The sequence below is a fragment of the Oncorhynchus keta genome, unplaced genomic scaffold, assembly GCF_023373465.1.
Source record: "Oncorhynchus keta strain PuntledgeMale-10-30-2019 unplaced genomic scaffold, Oket_V2 Un_scaffold_22896_pilon_pilon, whole genome shotgun sequence".
Lineage (NCBI taxonomy): Eukaryota > Metazoa > Chordata > Actinopteri > Salmoniformes > Salmonidae > Oncorhynchus > Oncorhynchus keta.
Genome location: NW_026290871.1, coordinates 132,501 through 153,170, shown reverse-complemented (window position 1 = coordinate 153,170; position 20,670 = coordinate 132,501). Strand labels below are relative to the sequence as shown.

Here is a 20,670-nt window from a genome sequence, read left to right as displayed (position 1 = left end):
TCACCAGGTGTCTAGATGTGTCCAGATGGGTCACCAGGTGTCTAGATTAATCCAGATGGGTCACCAGGTGTCCAGATGGGTCACCAGGTGTCTAGATAAATCCAGATGGGTCACCAGGTGTCTAGATTAATCCAGATGGGTCACCAGGTGTCTAGATTAATCCAATGGGTCACCAGGTGTCTAGATTAATCCAGATGGGTCACCAGGTGTCTAGATTAATGATGGGTCACAGGTGTCCAGATGAGTCACCAGGTGTCTAGATTAATACAGATGGGTCACCAGGTGTCTAGATTAATCCAGATGGGTCACCAGGTGTCTAGATTAATCCAAATGGGTCACCAGGTGTCTAGATTAATCCAGATGGGTCACCAGGTGTCTAGATTAATCCAGATGGGTCTCCTTGTGTCCAGATGGGTCACCAGGTGTCTTGATTAATCCAGATGAGTCACTAGGTGTCTAGAGGTGTCCAGATGGGTCACCAGGTGTCTAGATTAATCCAGATGGGTCTCCTTGTGTCTAGATGTCACCAGGTGTCTTGATTAATCCAGATGGGTCACCAGGTGTCTAGATTAATCCAGATGGGTCACCAGGTGTCTAGATTAATCCAGATGAGTCACCAGGTGTCTAGATTAATCCAGATGGGTCACCAGGTGTCTAGATGGGGTCACCAGGTGTCTAGATTAATCCAATGGGTCACCAGGTGTGTAGATTAATCCAGATGGGTCACCAGGTGTCTAGATGTGTCCAGATGGGTCACCAGGTGTCTAGATTAATCCAGATGGGTCACCAGGTGTCCAGATGGGTCACCAGGTGTCAGATGATGAGTCACTAGGTGTCTAGAGGTGTCCAGATGGGTCACCAGGTGTCTAGATTAATCCAGATGGGTCACCAGGTGTCTAGATTAATCCAGATGGGTCACTAGGTGTCTAGATAAATCCAGATGGGTCACCAGGTGTCTAGATTAATCCATATGGGTCACCAGGTGTCTAGATTAATCCAGATGGGTCACCAGGTGTCTAGATGTGTCCAGATGGGTCACCAGGTGTCTAGATTAATCCAGATGGGTCACCAGGTGTCCAGATGGGTCAAGGTGTCAGATAAATCCAGATGAGTCACTAGGTGTCTAGATGTGTCCAGATGGGTAACCAGGTGTCTAGATTAATCCAGATGGGTCACCAGGTGTCTAGATTAATCCAGATGGGTCACTAGGTGTCTAGATAAATCCAGATGGGTCACCAGGTGTCTAGATTAATCCATATGGGTCACCAGGTGTCTAGATTAATCCAGATGGGTCACCAGGTGTCTAGATGTGTCCAGATGGGTCACCAGGTGTCTAGATTAATCCAGATGGGTCACCAGGTGTCCAGATGGGTCACCAGGTGTCTAGATAAATCCAGATGAGTCACTAGGTGTCTAGAGGTGTCCAGATGGGTCACCAGGTGTCTAGATTAATCCAGATGGGTCACCAGGTGTGTCACCAGGTGTCTAGATTAATCCAGATGGGTCACCAGGTGTCTAGATTAATCCAGATGGGTCACCAGGTGTCTAGATGGGTCACCAGGTGTCTAGATTAATCCAGATGGGTCACCAGGTGTCTAGATGGGTCACCAGGTGTCTAGATTAATCCAGATGAGTCATCAGGTGTCTAGATGTGTCCACTCTCACCAGGTGTCCAGAAGTGTCCACTCTCACCAGGTGTCTAGATGTGTCCACTCTCACCAGGTGTCTAGATGTGTCCACTCTCACCAGCTGTGTGTAAAGGTGTCCAGAAGTGTCCACTCTCACCAGGTGTCCAGAAGTGTCCACTCTCACCAGGTGTCCAGAAGTGTCCACTCTCACCAGGTGTCCAGAAGTGTCCACTCTCACCAGGTGTCCAGAAGTGTCCACTCTCACCAGGTGTCCAGAAGTGTCCACTCTCACCAGCTGTGTGTAAAGGTGTCCTGTGTATCCAGGTGTGCTAAGGTGTTGTGATCATAAAGGGAATCCGTTAAACGGGACGTCTAGTGACTGTTGACTAAAATAACAATATAAACAGTGATTGGATCCACACACTGGGTCACTGCGGTCTGGGACACACACACACACACACACACACACACACACACACACACACACACACACACACACACACACACACACACACACACACACACACACACACACACACACACACACACACACACACACACACACACACACACACACACACACACACACACACACACACACACACACACACACACACACACACACACACACACACACACCCCATCTTCCTCTGTCTTCAGACACCTTAGATAGCGAACTCAGGCCTGTCCAACTCATTGATCTTATAGACTGATCTCAGGCCTGTCCAACTCATTCCCCTTAGATAGCGAACTCAGGGGTGTCCAACTCATTCCCCTTATAGACTGATCTCAGGCCTGTCCAACTCATTGATCTTATAGACTGATCTCAGGCCTGTCCAACTCATTCACCTTACAGACTGATCTCAGGCCTGTCCAACTCATTCATCTTATAGACTGATCTCAGGCCTGTCCAACTCATTCACCTTACAGACTGATCTCAGGCCTGTCCAACTCATTCACCTTATAGACTGATCTCAGGCCTGTCCAACTCATTCACCTTACAGACTGATCTCAGGCCTGTCCAACTCATTCCCCTTACAGACTGATCTCAGGCCTGTCCAACTCATTCATCTTATAGACTGATCTCAGGCCTGTCCAACTCATTCATCTTACAGACTGATCTCAGGCCTGTCCAACTCATTCACCTTATAGACTGATCTCAGGCCTGTCCAACTCATTCACCTTATAGACTGATCTCAGGCCTGTCCAACTCATTCACCTTACAGACTGATCTCAGGCCTGTCCAACTCATTCACCTTATAGACTGATCTCAGGCCTGTCCAACTCATTCACCTTACAGACTGATCTCAGGCCTGTCCAACTCATTCACCTTATAGACTGATCTCAGGCCTGTCCAACTCATTCACCTTACAGACTGATCTCAGGCCTGTCCAACTCATTCACCTTATAGACTGATCTCAGGCCTGTCCAACTCATTCACCTTATAGACTGATCTCAGGCCTGTCCAACTCATTCACCTTATAGACTGATCTCAGGCCTGTCCAACTCATTCACAGACTTATAGACTTCACCTTACAGATCTCAGGCCTGTCCAACTCATTCACCTTACAGACTGATCTCAGGCCTGTCCAACTCATTCACCTTATAGACTGATCTCAGGCCTGTCCAACTCATTCACCTTACAGACTGATCTCAGGCCTGTCCAACTCATTCACCTTATAGACTGATCTCAGGCCTGTCCAACTCATTCACCTTATAGACTGATCTCAGGCCTGTCCAACTCATTCACCTTATAGACTGATCTCAGGCCTGTCCAACTCATTCCCTTATAGACTGATCTCAGGCCTGTCCAACTCATTCACCTTATAGACTGATCTCAGGCCTGTCCAACTCATTCACCTTATAGACTGATCTCAGGCCTGTCCAACTCATTCACCTTATAGACTGATCTCAGGCCTGTCCAACTCATTCACCTTATAGACTGATCTCAGGCCTGTCCAACTCATTCCCCTTATGACTGGATCCCAGGCCTGTCCAACTCATTCACCTTATAGACTGATCTCAGGCCTGTTCATTCACCAACCTGGACCTTATAGACTGATCTCAGGCCTGTCCAACTCATTCACCTTATAGACTGATCTCAGGCCTGTCCAACCATTCACCTTATAGACTGATCTCAGTCCTGTGGTCATTTGAACCCAGGTCTGGACCCTCATTATCTTATAGACTGACCCGGTGTGGTATTTGAACCCAGGTCTGTGTGTATCGGGGCTGACCCGGTGCAAATGGTTTTGAACCCAGGTCTGACCCTTCTCAATGACCCGGTGTTGGTCTGGTCTGGACCCTGTCCTAAATGGACCTAAATGGTATTTGAACCCAGGTCTGGACCCTGTGTATCGGGGCTGACCCGGTACTAAATGGTATTTGAACCCAGGTCTGGACCCTGTGTATCGGGACTGACCCGGTACTAAATGGTATTTGAACCCAGGTCTGGACCCTGTGTATCGGGACTGACCCGGTACTAAATGGTATTTGAACCCAGGTCTGGACCCTGTGTATCGGGGCTGACCCGGTCCTGAAAGATGTAGAGGTTGTTGGTGGAGGCTATGGCGATGATGTTCTCCTCGGGTGCCAGGCCATGTGGAGGATCTTCTTAGTGAAGTCCAGACTGTCCACCCCCACGTCGCCACGACGACGCTTGCCCCCGTGTAGATCCGTCGCGTCCGCAGTACAGCTCGCGGCTTACTGGTCTCTCGCCACGCCTCCAGGGAGGGAGAGAGGAGAGAGAAAGAGGAGAGGAGAGAGAAAGAGGAGAGGAGAGGAGAGGAGAGGAGAGGAGAGAGAGAGGGGAGAAGAGAGAGAAAGAGAGGAGGAGAGGAGAGAGGGAGAGGAGAGAGAGAGAGGAGAGGAGAGGAGAGAGAGAGGAGAGGAGAGGGGGAGAGAGAGAGAAAGAGGAGAGGAGAGGAGAGGAGAGGAGAGGAGAGGAGAGGAGAGGAGAGAGAAAGAGGCAGAGGAGAGGAGAGGAGAGAGAAAGGAGAGGAGAGAAAGGAGAGGAGAGGAGAGGAGAGGGAGAAATCTGGAGAAAGGGAGAGATACTCAGGTAGAAACATTTTCTCTCTGAGCAGATTCACCTGGTGAGTGACTCATCAACCAGAAAGGAGGAGAGATACGTTAGCGGCTTATGTGGTTTCATTATTTCTCTCTGATCAGTTAGACCTGGTGAGTGACATCATCAACCAGCAGTTCTCCACACTGGGATTTCAGTAGCACAGCTTATGTTAGCGACTTACGTTAGCGACTTCGTTAGCGACTTACTTTAGCTGCTTACGTTAGCGGCTTACGTTAGCGGCTTACTTTAGCGACTTACGTTAGCGACCCTTTAGCGGCTTACGTTAGCGGCTTACGTTAGTGACTTACGTTAGAAACTTGTGTGTTTGTATAGCGGCTTACGTTCCAGCGGCCTCCGTTAGCGACATACGTAGTGACTTACGTTAGCGAGTTACGTTAGAAACTTGTGTGTTTGTATATATGCTTACCTCCAGGGTCACGCCCGCCCCGTCTCCCTGTCAAACATCCGGAAGAAGCTGTTGTACGCCCCAGTCATTATCACACTGATGAGAGGGGAGAGGAGGAGGGAGAGGAGGAGGGAGGGAGGAGGAGGGAGAGGATGAGAGAGAGGAGGAGAGAGAGGGAGGAGAAAGAGGAGGAGAGAGAGGAGGAGGGAGAGGGAGGAGGGAGGGAGGAGAGAGAGGAGGAGAGAGAGGAGGAGAGAGAGGAGGAGAGAGGAGGAGGGAGAGGATGAGGGAGAGGAGGAGGGAAAGGAGGAGGAGGAGGAGGGAGAGGAGGAGAGAGAGGGAGGGAGAGGAGGAGAGAGAGGAGGAGGAGGGAGAGGAGAGAGGAGGAGGAGGGAGAGGAGGAGAGAGGAGGAGAGGAGGAAAGAGAGAGGAGGAGGGAGAGGAGGAGGGAGAGGGGGAGGGGGAGGAGGAGAGAGAGGAGGAGGAGGGAGAGGAGGAGGAGAGAGGAGGAGAGAGAGGGAGGAGGAGGGAGAGGATGAGAGAGAGGAGGAGAGAGGAGGAGGAGAAGAGGAGGAGAGAGAGAGGAGGGAGAGGAGGAGGAGAGGGAGGAGGGAGAGGAGGAGGGAGAGGAGGAGGAGAGGGGGAGAGAGGGGGAGGAGGAGAGGATGAGAGAGGAGGGAGAGAAGAGGAGAGAAGATGGAAGAGGGGAGGAAAGAGGGACAAAGAGAGGGAGAAGAAAAGGAAGAGAGAAAAGAGAGGGGGGGGACAGGAAGAGGAGGAGAGATGGAGAGAGGGGAAGGGTGGGAGGAAGAGGAGGAGAGATGGAGAGAGGGAAGGGTGGGGTTGGGACAAGAAGAGGAGAAATGGAGAGAGGGAAGGGTGGGGTTGGGACAGGAAGAGGAGGAGAGATGGAGAGGGGAAGGGTGGGGTTGGGACAGGAAGAGGAGGAAGAGACGGAGAGAGGGAAAAGGGTGGGGTTTTACAGGAAGAGGAGGAGAGATGGAGAGAGGGAAGAGTGGGGTTGGGACAGGAAGAGGAGGAGAGAGGAGAGAGGGAAGGGTGGGGTTGGGACAGGAAGAGGAGGAGAGATGGAGAGAGGGAAGGGTGGGGTTGGGACAGGAAGAGGAGGAGAGATGGAGGTGGGGGGGGTTTACAGGAAGAGGAGGAGAGATGGAGAGAGGGAAGGGTGGGGTTGGGACAAGAAGAGGAGGAGAGATGGAGAGAGGGAAGGGTGGGGTTTATACAGGAAGAGGAGGAGAGATGGAGAGAGGGAAGGGTGGGGGTTTTACAGGAAGAGGAGGAGAGATGGAGAGAGGGAAGGGTGGGGTTTATACAGGAAGAGGAGGAGAGATGGAGAGAGGGAAGGGTGGGGTTTATACAGGAAGAGGAGGAGAGATGGAGAGAGGGAAGGTTGGGGTTGGGACAAAAAGAGGAGGAGAGATGGAGAGAGGGAAGGGTGGGGTTGGGACAAGAAGAGGAGGAGAGATGGAGAGAGGGAAGGGTGTGGGACAAGAAGAGGAGGAGAGATGGAGAGAGGGAAGGGTGGGGTTGGGACAGGAAGAGGAGGAGAGATGAAGGAGAGAAGGGATTGATTTTGACATCTCTAAACTCTTCTCTGGGATTGATTTATCTGTCGGATAAAGCCTCAGAGTAGACGAAGACGCACACACCTGTCGGAGCTGTTCCAGACACACTCGAATTTGTCAAAATGCAGTCGTTCTCGTACAGAGAGCACAGCTTAGTCCTCAGGTAGTCATGAACCTACAGAGAGACAGACATGGGAGAAAGGAGGGGGGAGGGAGAGGGCAGGAGAGAGTGTTGACAGGTTTTTCCAAGGCATTCATTTTTCTGTGTGTATACATGCGTGCGTGAGTGTGTGAATGTATGTGTGTTTCTGCGTGTGCCTGGTGTGTGTGTGTGTGTGTGCATGTGTGTTTCTGCGTGTGCCTGGTGTGTGTGTGTGTGTGTGTGAATGCATGTGTGTTTTGCGTGTGCCTAGTGTGTGTGTGTGCTGTGTGTGTGTGTGTGTGTGTGTGTGTGTGTGTGTGTGTGTGTGTGTGTGTGTGTGTGTGTGTGTGTGTGTGTGTGTGTGTGTGTGTGTGTGTGTGTGTGTTTCTGCGTGTGTGTGTGTGTGTTTGTGTGTGTGTGTGTGTGTTTATGCGTGTGCCTAGTGTGTGTGTGCATGTGTGTTTCTGCGTGTGTGTATGTGTGTGTGTGTGTGTGTGTGCCTAGTGTGTGTGTGTGTGTGTGTTTGTGTGTGCCTAGTGTGTGTGTGCCTAGTGTGTGTGTGTTTTCTGCGTGTGCCTAGTGTGTGTGTGTGTGTTTGTTTAGCAGGCTGACCTGGTAGGTTTCGACGGGGCCTTTCTCCATGTGTAAGTCCCACACCTTGGCCGTCAGGTAATCCCTGGTCAGCAGGTACCGCCCGTTGTGACTGAACTTCACATCCGACACCGACGACACGATCTCAGAGAAGAATGAGCGACTTCCTGGGTCCTCTGGTTCCTCAAAGACTAAAGGAAGAGAGAGAGGAGGGAGGTGGAGGGAGGAGACGAGGGGGGGAGAGCAGAGGGGGAGGAGAGAGGGGGGTACGAGGGGGAGAGAGGAGAGGGGGAGGGGAGGAGAGAGGAGGAGAGGGGGAGGAGAGAGGGGAGGAGATGAGGGGGAGGAGATACGAGGGGAGGAGAGAAGAGGGGGAGGAGAGAGGAGATGAGGAGGAGAGGAGAGAGGAGGAGAGAGGAGGGAGAGGAGAGAGAGAGAGGGAGAGAGGAGACGAGGGGGAGTAGAGGAGAGGGGGAGGAGAGGAGATACAAGGGGGGAGAGAGGAAGGAGAGGGGAGGGGGAGGAGGGGAGGAGAGAGGGGGAGGAGGAGAGAGGAGATGAGGAGGGGGAGAGAGGGGGAGGAGAGAGGAGACGAGGAGAGGGAGGAGAGGGGGAGAGAGAGATGAGGGAGGAGAGGGGGGGGAGGAGAGGGAGGAGAAGATACGAGGGGAGATGAGAGGAAGGAGACAGGGGAGAGGAGAGGAGACGAAGGGAGAGGGGAGATGAGAGGAGGACAGGGGGAGGAAAGAGGATATCACATTATAAGGAGAGGAGAGGGAGATCTGAGGAGAGAGGAGGCCAGAGGAGAGGAGATGAGGAGAAGGACTGATGAGAGGAAGGAGACAGGTGGGAGGAGAGAGGAGGTTAGGAAGAGGAAATGATGGATATCACATTATAAGGGGGGTAAACCAATCTGGACCTGAGGCCAGATCTACTGCTGATTTAAATGAAGGACTGATTTATACCTGGTATAACATGTGGGTGGAATCCAGTTCTACTCCTGATTTAAATGAAGGACTGATTTTACCTGGGACACCATGTAGGTGGAAGCCAGTTCTACTCCTGATTTAAATGAAGGACTGATTTATACCTGGTACAACATGTGGGAGCTATTAATTATCAGAACCAGCAGTAGTCGTACTCTGGACCTCGAACAGTAAGATCCGAATACACGTGATTTAGAGACCGACAGCGAAGCCTTTGCGTAGCCCAACTCACGTTTGGTGTGTCTGTCGCAAAGTGCCGAGGCCCTCATGTCACAGAGACGGAGAGATCCTTTACTGCTGCTGTAGACAAACAGGTGACAGTGGTGAGGATGAAACTCTGCTGCTGTATCACCTCCGTCAGCTCCTCCATGTTGGCTGGCTTGATGTCCACTATGTCTGGAGGAGAGATACTCAGGTAGAACAACACAGGACTGTCTGGAGGAGAGATACTCAGGTAGAACAACACAGGACTGTGTCTGGAGGAGAGATACTCAGGTAGAACAACACAGGACTGTGTCTGAGGAGAGATACTCAGGTAGAACAACACAGGACTATGTCTGGAGTGTCTGGAGAGATACTCAGGTAGAACAACACAGGACTATGTCTGGAGGAGAGATACTCAGGTAGAACAACACAGGACTGTCTGGAGGAGAGATACTCAGGTAGAACAACACAGGACTGTGTCTGGAGGAGAGATACTCAGGTAGAACAACACAGGACTGTGTCTGGAGGAGAGATACTCAGGTAGAACAACACAGGACTGTGTCTGGAGGAGAGATACTCAGGGAGAACAACACAGGACTGTGTCTGGAGGAGAGATACTCAGGTAGAACAACACAGGACTATGTCTGGAGGAGAGATACTCAGGTAGAACAACAGGACTGTGTCTGGAGGAGAGATACTCAGGTAGAACAACACAGGACTGTGTCTAGAGGAGAGATACTCAGGTAGAACAACACAGGACTGTGTCTGGAGGAGAGATACTCAGGTAGAACAACACAGGACTATGTCTGGAGGAGAGATACTCAGGTAGAACAACACAGGGATATGTCTGAAGGAGAGATACTCAGGTAGAACAACATGGGACTATGTCTGGAGGAGAGATACTCAGGTAGAACAACACAGGACTGTCTGGAGGAGAGATACTCAGGTAGAACAAAACAGGACTGTGTCTGGAGGAGAGATACTCAGGTAGAACAACACAGGACTGTGTCTGGAGGAGAGATACTCAGGTAGAACAACACAGGACTGTGTCTGGAGGAGAGATACTCAGGTAGAACAACACAGGACTATGTCTGGAGGAGAGATACTCAGGTAGAACAACACAGGACTGTGTCTGGAGGAGAGATACTCAGGTAGAACAACACAGGGATATGTCTGAAGGAGAGATACTCAGGTAGAACAACACAGGGACTGTGTCTGGAGGAGAGATACTCAGGTAGAACAACACAGGACTGTCTGGAGGAGAGATACTCAGGTAGAACAACACAGGACTGTGTCTGGAGGAGAGATACTCAGGTAGAACAACACAGGACTGTGTCTGGAGGAGAGATACTCAGGTAGAACAACACAGGACTGTGTCTGGAGGAGAGATACTCAGGTAGAACAACACAGGACTGTGTCTGGAGGAGAGATACTCAGGTAGAACAACACAGGACTGTCTGGAGGAGAGATACTCAGGTAGAACAACACAGGACTGTGTCTGGAGGAGAGATACTCAGGTAGAACAACACAGGACTGTCTGGAGGAGAGATACTCAGGTAGAACAACACAGGACTGTGTCTGGAGGAGAGATACTCAGGTAGAACAACACAGGACTGTGTCTGGAGGAGAGATACTCAGGTAGAACAACACAGGACTGTGTCTGGAGGAGAGATACTCAGGTAGAACAACACAGGACTGTGTCTGGAGGAGAGATACTCAGGTAGAACAACACAGGACTGTGTCTGGAGGAGAGATACTCAGGTAGAACAACACAGGACTGTGTCTGGAGGAGAGATACTCAGGTAGAACAACACAGGACTGTGTCTGGAGGAGAGATCTCAGGTAGAACAACACAGGACTGTGTCTGGAGGAGAGATACTGGTAGAACAACACAGGACTGTGTCTGGAGGAGAGATACTTCAGGTAGAACAACACAGGACTGTGTGGAGGAGAGATACTCAGGTAGAACAACACAGGACTGTGTCTAGAGGAGAGATACTCAGGTAGAACAACACAGGAATATGTCTGGAGGAGAGATACTCAGGTAGAACAACACAGAACTATGTCTGGAGGAGAGATACAGGCTCTAACAACACAGGACTGTGTCTGAGGAGAGATACCTAGAAAACATCTACAGAGAAGTTTAAATAATTCACTCAGGTGTCAACACAGGACTGTGTCTGGAGGAGAGATACTCAGGTAGAACAACATCCACTGTCTAGATGACGGGACCTCAGGTAGAACAACACAGGACTGTGTCTGGAGGAGAGATACTGGTAGAACAACACAGGGATATGTCTGAAGGAGAGATACTCAGGTAGAAAAACACGGGACTATGTCTGGAGGAGAGTACTCAGGTAGAACAACACAGGACTGTCTGGAGGAGAGATACTCAGGTAGAACAACACAGGACTGTGTCTATAGGAGAGATACTCAGGTACAACCACACAGGACTGTGTCTGGAGGAGAGATACTCAGGTAAAACAACACAGGACTGTCTGGAGGAGAGATACTCAGGTAGAACACCACAGGACTGTGTCTGGAGGAGAGATAATCAGGCTAGAACAACACAGGACTATGTCTGGAGGAGAGATACTCAGGTAGAACAACACAGGACTATGTCTGGAGGAGAGATACTAGGTAGAACAACACAGGACTATGTCTGGAGGAGATTTAAACAAACAGGACTGTCTGGAAGTCATAACTCAGGTAGAACAACACAGGATGTGTCTGGATGAGGGAGAACAACACAGGACTGTGTCTGGAGGAGAGATACTCAGGTAGAACAACACAGGACTGTGTCTGGAACTGATACAGGTAGAAGAACACAGGACTATGTCTGGTGGTTGATACTCAGGTAGAACAACACAGGACTATGTCTGGAGGAGAGATACTCAGGTAGAACAACACAGGACTATGTCTGGAGGAGAGATACTGGTAGAACAACACAGGACTATGTCTGTACAGTAGTAGCCACAGGACTGTGTCTGGAGGAGAGATACAGGTAGAACAACACAGGACTGTGTCTGGATGAGAGATAGCCTGATTAACTGTACAGGGATATGTCTGAAGGAACTACTACACTAGTACAACATGGGATTAACTGTACAGGTAGATGGATGTTGTGGAGAGATTCAGGTAGCAAAACAGATTAACTGTACAGTAGATGGATGTGGTGGTTGTAGGTAGCCTGATTAACTGGAGGAGAGATACAGGTAGAACAACACAGGACTATGTCTAGAGGAGCCTGATACTGTACAGGTAGAACAACACAGGACTGTGTCTGGAGGTACTCAGCAACACAGGGATTAACTGAAGGAGAGATACTCAGGTAGAACAACACGTAGATATGTCTGGAGGAGAGATACTCAGGTAGCCTGATTAACTGTACTCAGGTAGATGGATGTGTCTGTGGTTCAGGTAGCAACACAGGATTAACTGTACAGTAGATGGATGTCTGGTGGTTGGTAGAACAACACAGGATTAACTGGAGGAGAGATACTCAGGTAGAACAACACAGGACTATGTCTGGTGGAGATGTAGCTAGCAACACAGGACTATGTCTGGAGGAGAGATACTCAGGTAGAACAACACAGGACTATGTCTGGAGGAGAGATACTAGTAGCCTGAACAACACAACTGTACAGTAGAGGATACTGGTAGAACTGGACTGTGATGGAGGAGAGATACTCAGGAGAACAACACAGGACTGTGTCTGGAGGAGAGATACTCAGGTAGAACAACACAGGACTAACTGGAGGAGAGATACTCAGGTAGAAGAACACAGGACTGTGTCTGGAGCCTGAGATAACTGTACAGTAGAACAACACAGGACTATGTCTGGAGGTACTCAGGTAGAACAACACAGGACTATGTCTGGAGGAGAGATACAGGTAGAACAACACAGGACTATGTCTGGAGGAGAGATACTGGTAGCAACACAGGACTGTTGGAGGAGAGATACAGGTAGAACAACACAGATTAACTGGAGGAGAGATACTCAGGTAGAACAACACGGATGTCTGGTTGTAGGAGAGATACTCAGGTAGACAACATGGGACTATGTCTGGAGGAGGATACTGGTAGAACAACACAGGACTGTCTGGAGGAGAGATACTCAGGTAGAACAAAACAGGACTGTGTCTGGAGGAGAGATACTCAGGTAGAACAACACAGGATTGTGTCTGGAGGAGAGATACTCAGGTAGAACAACACAGGACTGTGTCTGGAGGAGAGATACTCAGGTAGAACAACACAGGACTATGTCTAGAGGAGAGATACTCAGGTAGAACAACACAGGACTGTGTCTGGAGGAACTACTCAGGTAGAACAACACAGGGATATGTCTGAAGGAGAGATACTCAGGTAGAACAACACGGGACCCCTGTCTGAAAAAGATACTACAGGTAGAACAACACAGGACTGTCTGGAGGAGAGATACTCAGACCAGAACCACAGGACTGTGTCTGTTACTCTCCAACACAGGACTGTGTCTGGAGCGAGAGATACTTGGTAGAACAACACAGGACTGTGTCTGGAGGAGAGATACTCTAGAACAACACAGGACTGTGTCTGGAGGAGAATACTCAGGTTTCAAGGACTGTCTGGAGGAGAGATACTCAGGTAGAACAACACAGGACTGTGTCTGGAGGAGAGATACTCAGGTAGAACAACAAGGACTGTCTGGAGGAGAGATACTCAGGTAGAACAACACAGGACTATGTCTGGAGGAGAGATACTCAGGTAGAACAACACAGGACTGTGTCTGGAGGAGAGATACTCAGGTAGAACAACACAGGACTGTGTCTGGAGGAGAGATACTCAGGTAGAACAACACAGGATTATGTCTAGAGGAGAGATACTCAGTAGAACAACACAGGACTGAGTCTGGAGCAGATCTCAGGTAGAACAACACAGGACTGTGTCTGGAGGAGACAGGTAGAACAACACAGGACTGTGTCTGGGCGGAGAGATCTGTCTAGAACAACACAGGCTGTGTCTGGAGGAGTCCCCTGGCTACTCAGGTCTCTCTAACAACACAGGACTGTGTCTGGAGGAGAGATACTCAGGTAGAACAACACAGGACTGTGTGGAGGAGAGATACTTAATAGAACAACACAGGACTGTGTCTAGAGGAGAGGTCAGGTAGAACAACACAGGAATATGTCTGGAGGAGAGATACTCAGGTAGAACAACACAGAACTATGTCTGGAGGAGACGGATACTCAGGCTGAGAACAACACAGGACTGTGTCTGGAGGAGAGATACTCCCGTAGAACAACACAGGACTGTGTCTAGAGGACACAGGACTGTGTCTGGATCAGGATACTCAGGTAGAACAACACAGGACTGTGTCTGGAGGAGAGATACTCAGGTAGAACAACATAGGACTGTCTAGATGAGAGATACTCAGGTAGAACAACACAGGACTGTGTCTGGAGGAGAGATACTCAGGTAGAACAACACAGGGATATGTCTGAAGGAGAGATATCAGGTAGAACAACACACTATGTCTGGAGGAGAGATACCAGGGAACAACACAGGACTGTCTGGAGGAGTAGATACCTGGTAGAACAACACAGGACTGGCACTCTGTAGGAGAGATACTCAGGTAGATCAACACAGGACTGTGTCTGGAGGGAGATAGCTCAGGTAAAACAACACAGGACTGTCTGGAGGAGAGATACTCAGGTAGAACAACACAGGACTGTGTCTGGAGGAGAGATACTTGGTAGAACAACACAGGACTGTGTCTGGAGGAGAGATACTCAGGTAGCCTGTGCACAGGGATATGTCTGAAGGAAACTCAGGTAGAACAACAGGGGACTATGTCTGGAGGAGAGATACTCAGGTAGAACAACACAGGACTGTCTGGAGGAGAGATACTCAGGTAGAACAACACAGGACTGTGTCTGGAGGAGAGATACTCAGGTAGAACAACACAGGACTGTGTCTGGAGGAGAGATACTTCCAGAACAACTCGACTGTGTCTGGAGGAGAGATACCAGGTAGCAACACAGGACTATGTCTAGAGGAGAGATACTCAGGTAGAACAACACAGGACTGTGTCTGGAGGAGAGATACTCAGGTAGAACAACACAGGGATATGTCTGAAGGAGAGATACTCAGGTAGAACAACACATGACTGTCTGGAGGAGGATACTCAGGTAGAACAACACGGGACTATGTCTGGAGGAGGATACTCAGGTAGAACAACACAGGACTGTCTGGAGGAGAGATACCCAGGTAAACAACACAGGACTGTGTCTGGAGGAGAGATACTCTGGTAGAACAACACAGGACTGTGTGGAGGAGAGATACTCAGGTAGAACAACACAGGACTGTGTCTGGAGGAGAGATACTCAGGTAGAACAACACAGGACTGTGTCTGGAGGAGAGATACTCAGGTAGAACAACACAGGACTGTGTGGAGGAGAGATACTCAGGTAGAACAACACAGGACTATGTCTGGAGGAGAGATACTCAGGTAGAACAACACAGGACTGTGTCTGGAGGAGAGATACTCAGGTAGAACAACACAGGACTGTGTCTGGAGGAGAGATACTCAGGTAGAACAACACAGGACTATGTCTGGAGGAGAGATACTCAGGTAGAACAACACAGAACTGTGTGGAGGAGAGATACTCAGGTAAACAACACAGGACTGTGTCTGAAGGAGAGATACTCAGGTAGAACAACACAGGACTGTGTCTGGAGGAGAGATACTCAGGTAGAACAACACAGGACTGTGTCTGGAGGAATACTGGTAGAACAACACAGGATAGATGTCTGGTGGTTGGTAGCAACACAGGACTGTGTCTGGAGGAGAGATACTCAGGTAGATGGACTGTGTCTGGAGGAGAGATTCAGGTAGCTAACAACACAGGACTAGTCTGTAGAGTAATAGGTAGAACTGACAGGACTGTGTCTGGAGTACAGGTAGAACAACAGACTGTGTCTGGAGGAGAGATACTCAGGTAGAACAACACAGGACTGTGTCTGGAGGAGAGATACTCAGGTAGAACAACACAGGTCTGTGTCTGGAGGAGAGATACTAGGTAGAACAACACACAGGACTGTGTCTGGAGGAGAGATACTCAGGTAGAACAACACAGGACTGTGTGGAGGAGAGATACTCAGGTAGAACAACACAGGACTGTGTCTGGAGGAGAGATACTCAGGTAGAACAACACAGGACTGTGTGGAGCTCAGGTAGAACAACACAGGACTGTGTCTAGAGTGAGAGATACTCAGGTAGAACAACACAGGACTGTGTGGAGGAGTTGACACTCAGGAATTAGAACAACACAGGACTGTGTCTGGAGGAGATGTTACTCAGGTAGAACAACACAGGACTGTGTCTGGAGGAGAGATACTCAGGTAGAACACACAGGACTGTGTCTACAGATGAGAGATACTTCAGGTAGAACAACACAGGACTGTGTCTGGAGGAGAATACTCAGGTAGAACAACACAGGACTGTGTCTGGAGAGCCACTCAGGTAGAACAACACAGGAATGTGTCTGGAGGAGAGATACTCAGGTAGAACAACACAGGACTATGTCTGCAGAGAGATACTTCAGGTAGAACAACACAGGACTGTGTCTGGAGGAGAGATACTCAGGTAGAACAACACAGGACTGTGTCTGGAGGAGAGATACTCAGGTAGAACAACACAGGACTGTGTCTGGAGGAAGATACTCAGGTAGAACAACAGAGGACTGTGATTGGAGGAAGATACTAGTGGTGGTTGTAGCTAGCCTGATTAACTGTACAGTAGATGGATGTGGTGGTTGTAGCTAGCCTGATTAGACTGTACAGTAGATGGATGTGGTGGTTGTAGCTAGCCTGATTAGCTGTACAGTAGATGGATGTGGTGGTTGTAGCTAGCCTGATTAGCTGTACAGTAGTAGCCTGATTAACTGTACAGTAGATGGATGTGGTGGTTGTAGCTAGCCTGATTAACTGTACAGTAGATGGATGTGGTGATTGTAGCTAGCCTGATTAACTGTACAGTAGATGCCATGTGAGTGGTTGTAGCTAGCCTGATTAGCTGTACAGTAATAGCCTGATTAACTGTACAGTAGATGGATGAATATGCAGAGATGGTCACACGGTATTAAATAGCCTGATTAACTGTACAGTAGATGGATGTGGTGGTTGTAGTAGCCTGATTAGCTGTACAGTAATAGCCTGATTAACTGTCTGTAGATAGATTTCAGGTGTATTGCCTGGCAGGATGGAGATGGATGGTTGTAGCTAGCCTGATTAACTGTACAGAGATAGATGTGGTTGGGCAGGAAGACTGGCACAGAGACATATAGAGTCAGTGATTGGGAAGGAAGACTGGCACAGAGAATATGCAGAGTCAGTGATTGGGCAGGAAGACTACTGAACAGAGTCACACGACACGCAGAGTCAGTGATTGGGCAGGAAGACTGGCACAGAGCCATATAGAGTCAGTGATTGGGCAGGAAGACTGGCACAGAGACATAGAGAGTAGAGAGTCACTGAGTGATTATTTAAACTTCTCTGTAGATGTTTTCTAGGTCAGGGTCCTGTTATGGAAGACTGTTTAACCACTGCAGAGCTACAGATGGAGGAGTCAGTTTGATCACCTTGTTGCAGAACAAGACTGGCACAGAGACATAGAGAGTCAGTGATTGGGCAGGAAGACTGGCACAGAGCCATAGAGAGTCAGTGATTGGGCAGGAAGACTGGCACAGAGACATAGAGAGTCAGTGATTGGGCAGGAAGACTGGCACAGAGACATAGAGAGTCAGTGATTGGGCAGGAAGACTGGCACAGAGCCATAGAGAGTCAGTGATTGGGCAGGAAGACTGGCACAGAGCCATAGAGAGTCAGTGATTGGGCAGGAAGACTGGCACAGAGACATAGAGAGTCAGTGATTGGGCAGGAAGACTGGCACAGAGACATAGAGAGTCAGTGATTGGGCAGGAAGACTGGCACAGAGCCATAGAGAGTCAGTGATTGGGCAGGAAGACTGGCACAGAGCCATAGAGAGTCAGTGATTGGGCAGGAAGACTGGCACAGAGCCATATAGAGTCAGTGATTGGGCAGGAAGACTGGCACAGAGACATAGAGAGTCAGTGATTGGGCAGGAAGACTGGCACAGAGACATAGAGAGTCAGTGATTGGGCAGGAAGACTGGCACAGAGACATAGAGAGTCAGTGATTGGGCAGGAAGACTGGCACAGAGCCATAGAGAGTCAGTGATTGGGCAGGAAGACTGGCACAGAGCCATAGAGAGTCAGTGATTGGGCAGGAAGACTGGCACAGAGCCATATAGAGTCAGTGATTGGGCAGGAAGACTGGCACAGAGCCATATAGAGTCAGTGATTGGGCAGGAAGACTGGCACAGAGCCATAGAGAGTCAGTGATTGGACAGGAAGACTGGCACAGAGCCATAGAGAGTCAGTGATTGGGCAGGAAGACTGGCACAGAGCCATAGAGAGTCAGTGATTGGGCAGGAAGACTGGCACAGAGCCATATAGAGTCAGTGATTGGGAAGGAAGACTGGCACAGAGCCATAGAGAGTCAGTGATTGGGCAGGAAGACTGGCACAGAGCCATAGAGAGTCAGTGATTGGGCAGGAAGACTGGCACAGAGCCATAGAGAGTCAGTGATTGGGCAGGAAGACTGGCACAGAGCCATAGAGAGTCAGTGATTGGACAGGAAGACTGGCACAGAGCCATAGAGAGTCAGTGATTGGGCAGGAAGACTGGCACAGAGACATAGAGAGTCAGTGATTGGGCAGGAAGACTTGCACAGAGACATAGAGAGTCAGTGATTGGGCAGGAAGACTGGCACAGAGCCATAGAGAGTCAGTGATTGGGCAGGAAGACTGGCACAGAGCCATAGAGAGTCAGTGATTGGGCAGGAAGACTGGCACAGAGCCATAGAGAGTCAGTGATTGGGCAGGAAGACTGGCACAGAGCCATATAGAGTCAGTGATTGGGCAGGAAGACTGGCACAGAGACATATAGAGTCAGTGATTGGGCAGGAAGACTGGCACAGAGCCATATAGAGTCAGTGATTGGACAGGAAGACTGGCACAGAGCCATAGAGAGTCAGTGATTGGGAAGGAAGACTGGCACAGAGCCATAGAGAGTCAGTGATTGGGCAGGAAGACTGGCACAGAGCCATAGAGAGTCAGTGATTGGACAGGAAGACTGGCACAGAGCCATATAGAGTCAGTGATTGGGCAGGAAGACTGGCACAGAGCCATAGAGAGTCAGTGATTGGGCAGGAAGACTGGCACAGAGCCATATAGAGTCAGTGATTGGGCAGGAAGACTGGCACAGAGCCATAGAGAGTCAGTGATTGGGCAGGAAGACTGGCACAGAGCCATAGAGAGTCAGTGATTCGGCAGGAAGTCAGAGCTGAGTCCGGCACCTCAAATGTTCTACTTCATGTTCCTCTTATAGATTATAAGTATTGGAGCTAAGTACCTCACTATAAACAGTACCAGGAAGACTACCTCAATATAAACAGTACCGGGCCAGTACCTCAATATAAACAGTACCGGGCCACTACCTCAATATAAACAGTACCGGTCCACTACCTCAATATAAACAGTTCCGGTCCACTACCTCAATATAAACAGTACCGGTCCACTACCTCAATATAAACAGTACCGGGCCACTACCTCAATATAAACAGTACCAGGCCACTACCTCAATATAAACAGTACCGGGCCACTACCTCAATATAAACAGTACCGGGCCACTACCTCAATATAAACAGTACCGGTCCACTACCTCAATATAAACAGTACAAGTCCACTACCTCAATATAAACAGTACCGGTCCACTACCTCAATATAAACAGTACCGGGCCACTACCTCAATATAAACAGTACCGGTCCACTACCTCACTATAAACAGTACCGGGCCACTACCTCAATATAAACAGTACCGGTCCCTACCTTTTCAATATAACTGTACCTACATGGTGTGTGTGTGTGTGTGTGTGTGTGTGTGTGTGTGTGTGTGTGTGTGTGTGTGTGTGTGTGTGTGTGTGTGTGTGTGTGTGTGTGTGTGTGTGTGTGTGTGTGTGCTGTGTGTGTGTGTGCGTGTGTGTGTGTGTTGTGTGTTTGTGTGTGTGGTGTGTGTGTGTGTGTGTGTGTGTGTGTGTGTGTGTACTGTGTGTGTTTGTAAGTGCTGTGGTCTAAGACCGTGTGTGTGTGTGTGTGTAAATGTAAATGTGTGTGTGTCCCTGTCCCAGTGAAGGATACTGAAGCTGCGGTCTGTGATCCCCAGGTGCCACATGTGTGTCTTCAAACCTGTGTGTGTGTGTGTGTGTGTGTGTCCACACGTGTGTGTGTGTGTGTGTGTGGAGCTGTGTGTGTGTGTGTGTGTGTGTGTGTGTGTGTGTGTCCCAGTGAAGGATACTGTAGCTGCGGTCTGTGATCCCCAGGTGCCACATGTTGATCCTCAGGTCATCAGCTGACAGGTAGGTCTCTCCGTCACTGTTGACCGATATGGAGTTAACGTGGTAGGTATGACCATTGGAGAACACCCTCCTAGGACGTACCTCCACCATCAGGTCTGTGGGTCTCAACACAGGAACCTGGGAGGGAGGGAGGGAGGGAGGGAGGGAGGGAGGGAGGGAGGGAGGGAGGGAGGGAGGGAGGGTGGGTCCCAGTGAGGGAGGGAGAGAGAGAGGGAGGGAGAGAGAGAGGGAGGGACAGGAGGGGAGGAGAGAGGGAGGAGAGGAGAGGAGGGAGGGAGGAGGGAGGGAGGGAGGGAGGGAGGGAGGGAGGGAGGGAGGGAGGGAGGGAGGGAGGGAGGGAGGGAGGGAGGGAGGGAGGGAGGGAGGGAGGGAGGGAGGGGGAGGGGAGAGAGAGGGAGGGCAGGAGGGGGAGGGAGAGGGAGGAGGGAGGGAGGAGGGAGGGAGGGAGGGAGGGAGGGAGGGAGGGAGGGAGGGAGGGAGGGAGGGAGGGAGGGAGGGAGGGAGGGAGAGAGAGAGAGGGAGAGGGAGGGAGGGAGGGAGGGAGGGAGGGAGGGAGGGAGGGGAGGGAGGGAGGGAGGGAGG

The 20,670-nt window shown here is 50.0% G+C and overlaps 1 long non-coding RNA gene and 1 pseudogene across 2 annotated transcripts; both read right to left on the bottom strand.

Annotated features, from left to right (window-relative positions):
* Positions 1-2,376: 2,376 nt before the first annotated feature.
* On the bottom strand, positions 2,377-3,727 carry LOC127928188 (uncharacterized). 2 transcript variants are annotated; one of them, XR_008130814.1, is made up of 6 exons: positions 3,679-3,727; positions 3,452-3,599; positions 3,194-3,378; positions 2,774-3,106; positions 2,552-2,625; positions 2,377-2,477 (listed from the first exon to the last, which is right to left on the bottom strand). It is a non-coding gene; the product is annotated as an uncharacterized LOC127928188 (long non-coding RNA). The 2 variants fall into 2 exon arrangements; XR_008130813.1 differs by lacking the exons at positions 3,452-3,599; positions 3,679-3,727 and having other exon boundaries at positions 2,774-3,069; positions 3,194-3,409.
* Positions 3,728-3,972: 245 nt separating this feature from the next.
* The window catches only part of LOC127928189 (serine/threonine-protein phosphatase 2A 55 kDa regulatory subunit B gamma isoform-like), a 52,126-nt pseudogene continuing 35,428 nt past the window's right edge, over positions 3,973-20,670 (bottom strand).